Source organism: Piliocolobus tephrosceles, chromosome 20, assembly GCF_002776525.5.
Source record: "Piliocolobus tephrosceles isolate RC106 chromosome 20, ASM277652v3, whole genome shotgun sequence".
Lineage (NCBI taxonomy): Eukaryota > Metazoa > Chordata > Mammalia > Primates > Cercopithecidae > Piliocolobus > Piliocolobus tephrosceles.
The window spans coordinates 35,885,798-35,889,483 of record NC_045453.1 but is presented as its reverse complement, the minus strand read 5'-3'; the positions used below and the strand labels follow the sequence as shown (position 1 = coordinate 35,889,483).

At 58.5% G+C, this 3,686-nt stretch overlaps 1 long non-coding RNA gene across 1 annotated transcript in view; it reads left to right on the top strand.

The window, feature by feature from the left end:
* The window catches only part of LOC113219746, a 6,733-nt gene extending 4,514 nt beyond the window's left edge, over positions 1-2,219 (top strand). Inside the window, exons 2-3 of the long non-coding RNA XR_003306723.1 lie at positions 1,537-1,682; positions 1,807-2,219. This is a non-coding gene — a long non-coding RNA (uncharacterized LOC113219746). The remainder of the gene's footprint in view (positions 1-1,536; positions 1,683-1,806) is intronic.
* Positions 2,220-3,686: the final 1,467 nt, after the last annotated feature.

The following is a 3,686-nucleotide window of genomic DNA, read 5'->3' as shown; positions in this document are numbered from 1 at the left end:
GGTGAGTGAGTGACTCGAGCTGTGTCTGAATCCAGCCTATCATCAGCCGGGATTTAGCAGGCCCCGCCCCCCACCGCTCAAGCCTGACAGGGTGAGTGACTCCAGCTGTGTCCGAATCCAGCCCGTCGCCAGCCTCAGAGGCCGAGGCGTCACCTCACGGCCACGCGTGTCCCCACGTGTCGGGAAGGGCCTGTCCCCTTCCCACCCCATCCCCACCCCGCTCGCCTTCTCGACATTCCGTTGAGTGGTTTCTAATCCCTCCCCCGTGAACCCGGCGGCGGGCGCCTCCAGGGAGCGGGCGAGGGTCCCAGCCTGGCTGCCCAGGGGCGGCCTTGAACTCAGCAGCCTCTGCTGTGAGAGCCCCGGCTTGGCCAAAGAACAGGTGGACGGTCTGAGGGGAACGTGCCGCCATCTGTGTCTGGGGAGTGTGGACCCCAAGCCTGGCACGGGTCGTGACCTGGAGCAGATCTGAGCTCCATGGGCTTCCTGCCCACAGCCCGCCGTTCCTCCCCGGCCCCACCCTGGCCTCAGCTGCCCCTTAAGCAGGGGGGATGCCCATCCTGACCTCCGGGTTCCCTGGGACAGAATTAGAGCGCGAGCGTCATCGAGGGGCAGCTCGCGGGAACTTGGCAGGTGTCAGACCCCACGCCAGTGCCGCCCCCTGTCAGGGTCCCAGCGACGGCCGCCACACTGGCTTTGGGGCCAACAGGGGCCCTGGGCCTGGGGTCGTGGCTCTGCCGGGTCCCTCTGCTCATCCTAGGCCCGCACATCCGCCAGTCACGCTCATCACACCGAGCCCAGTGGAGCCCAGCAGGCCTCGTGCAACCCCACCTGAGAGAGGGCACCACAGAGCCCAACCCCGGGCTCCTTCTCAGGCAGAGCCCAGCGCGGGCAGAGGCGAGCACAGCAGGGCAGGCCCCTGGTGCAGCCTGGTCCCCACTGTGGCCACGCAGGACTGACTGGCTTGGAGAGACATGGTCGGAGACAGAAACCAGGAGGTGGAGGGAGAAGCCGTGTTCCTGAGCCCTTCGTGGGTCTCCCGGGCTGGGCCTCCGTGTAGGGCCCCTCCACAGTTATGTACAATTCTATTTGCTGAGTGGAACCAACAGGCTACAAAACAAAGCCCAAGTTTTCTAACGTGTGGAGGAGATGTGGATGCAAATGCTGGCCCCGAGCAACTATTCTGGACCTGGAGGCCTCTAATGCAGGAGAAGCAGGCAGCGGGCAGCAGGCTGGGCTTGCCCTGGGAGCTCCAGCAAGGTGGAGGCCGGGGCCGTGAGACCATCCCATTGTTCCTGGGGCTGCCCTGTGTCCACGGCTCTGCTGCTGTACATTCCTTCCTTCCTTGCTCTTGGCGAAAGGCAGAGGCCCCAGAGCCTCCGGTAGCCCAAGACCTGGGACCTTGGCCTCCTTGAGAGTCTCATTCCTCCTTCTCCGCGTGAGGCCCCCAACCAGAGCCTAGCCCCAGGGTCTCAGGGGTCCCCTGCCTGGTGCATTATTTTTTATACCATTTAAGTGACCACTTTCTTCCTCAAGAAGGAACTTCTAAACTAAAAGCTGGCAAGACTCAGCAGAAAATAAATATCAAAAGCTGCTTCTTCTGCCCCAGTTTCACTCAGGCCCTGGCCGCTCCTTCACCCGTCTACACTGCTGCATCCTAGAACCACCGGGTCTGCAACCAGGTCTGATGTCTGGTGTGGACATTCAGGGATGAGGTCTCCTGCGGCTACATGAATGAACAGGTTCTGAAAAGCAGAAGCTACGTCCGAGGGGTCTCTGGGCCTCAAATCGTTCTCTGACCTGCAGCCGTGAGGCGTGATGCTCACTCGGAAGCTCCCAGAACCTGGAGGCTGCCTTCTTTCAACACTTCAACAAGCAAGGGGCCAGGTTCAATTAAACACCTGCCCGCCCAGAGCACCAGGCCCAAAAGTAAGCAAACAACAAACAAAATCAAATCAGGCCTTCACCACTCCCCAAATCATGTGTAAGTTTCTACAGAGCAGAAGCCAAAAATATATGTTATCTAACTGGGTCCTATTTACATGTATTTTTATGGCTGCTCTAAAAAATTATCACAAACATAGTGGCTTCACCCCATTTCCCCTGATGTGATTATTACACATTGGATGCCTCTCTCAAAATATCTCATGGGCCCCATAAATAGCTACACCCTCTATGTACTCATGAGACTTTTTTATAAAGAGAACACGTACGCTTTCCAGTTGTGCAGGTCAGACGTCTAAAATGGTCTCCCTGGGCTACCTCAGGTCTCGGGAGGGTTGGTTCCTTCTGGAGCCTCCAGAGGAGAAACCGTTTCCTCCTTTCCAGCTTCCTGAGGTGCCCAAATCCCTTGGCCCTCAGGCCCATCCTCTGTCTTCAGAGCCAGCGATGTCTTGTCGCTGAGACCTGCTCTGCCCTCCGCCTCTATGTTGAAGGGCCCTGAGATTCCACTGGGTCCCCCCAGATAATCCAGGGTCACCTCTCCATGACAGGTGGCTGACTGGCAGTCTCAATTCCACCTGCCACCCTCAGACCCCCATGGCCAGGGAGCCCATGTGTTCAGTTTCTGTGCACTGGGAGGTGGGCATGTTTAGGGGCCCCCCTTCTGCCTCCCATGGGTGTGCAGGGCCTGACTTTGTAACTTGAGATTATGCTTAGGGTGCCCAGACGCAAAAAACAAAAACGCAGCAAACAAAAACACAGGGTGCCCAGCTCAACAGGAAGTTTGGAGAAGCGGTGACTGATTTTTTAGTGTAAGTCTGTCCCAAATACAGCAGAATCCATCCAAATGCTGCCGGACACCGTGTCTCAGCCACAGGATCGCCACATTGCACTCTTACTGTGGGCTCAGAGCTGCCGGTGCAGAAGAGGGTTTCTGAGTTGGAGGAACGGAGGTTCGGTTCCCCTGCAACTTCCTCAGGATTCCTGGTGTGGACATGCAGGGATGAGGTCCCCTGGGGCTAAACGAATGAACAGATTTCGAAAAGCAGAAGCTGTGTCTGGGGGGTTTCTGGGCCTGGAATTGCTCAGAGACTTGCGGCACTAGGGAGATGCTTTCCCTGCAGGCAGCGGGCTCTGAATTGTCCTTTAGCCCCTGACCTGGGGTGCGGCAAGAAGGAGATGGAGGCAGGCTGGCACGGCGTGGTCAGGGACGGCAGTGCTGACACACGGCTGCTCAGAGATGACTTGGAACTCGAGGCCCAGCTCGTTATTCTGGGGGTGACTGGCTCCCAGTGTCTGGATGGGTCGGAGCCCCACCATAGCTGGCCTGGACTGGACTGGAAACGGTACCCATTAACAACCCCTGGGCCACCCAGAGCCCCCAGCTCCTGAGACTCTGGGGTCTGGTTTGCGACTGTTTGTCACCCACGGGCTCCTCCACCAGCTCCTTTCGGTGAGTGTTGATTCAGGGAGAACCGGACAGTCAGGCACTAGTTTGCTCTCTGGAGGAAAGCAGGAAGCTGAGAAAAGCACTTTGCCGCTGCCACATTGAGTGTGGACTTATTTCCTAGAGAAGCCGGTGTGTGCTGGTGCCAGCCAGGTCTCGGAGCAGCGCAGCCTTGGGGGTGAGGCACCCTCCCTTCCCCACGCCTACGGGGCTCTCCTTCGGAACCTCAGACCAGGGGAAGTTCTTGTCTCCAGAGCGGCCGTCTTGGCCTCCAGGCTGGAGTGCAGCTCACAGAGGC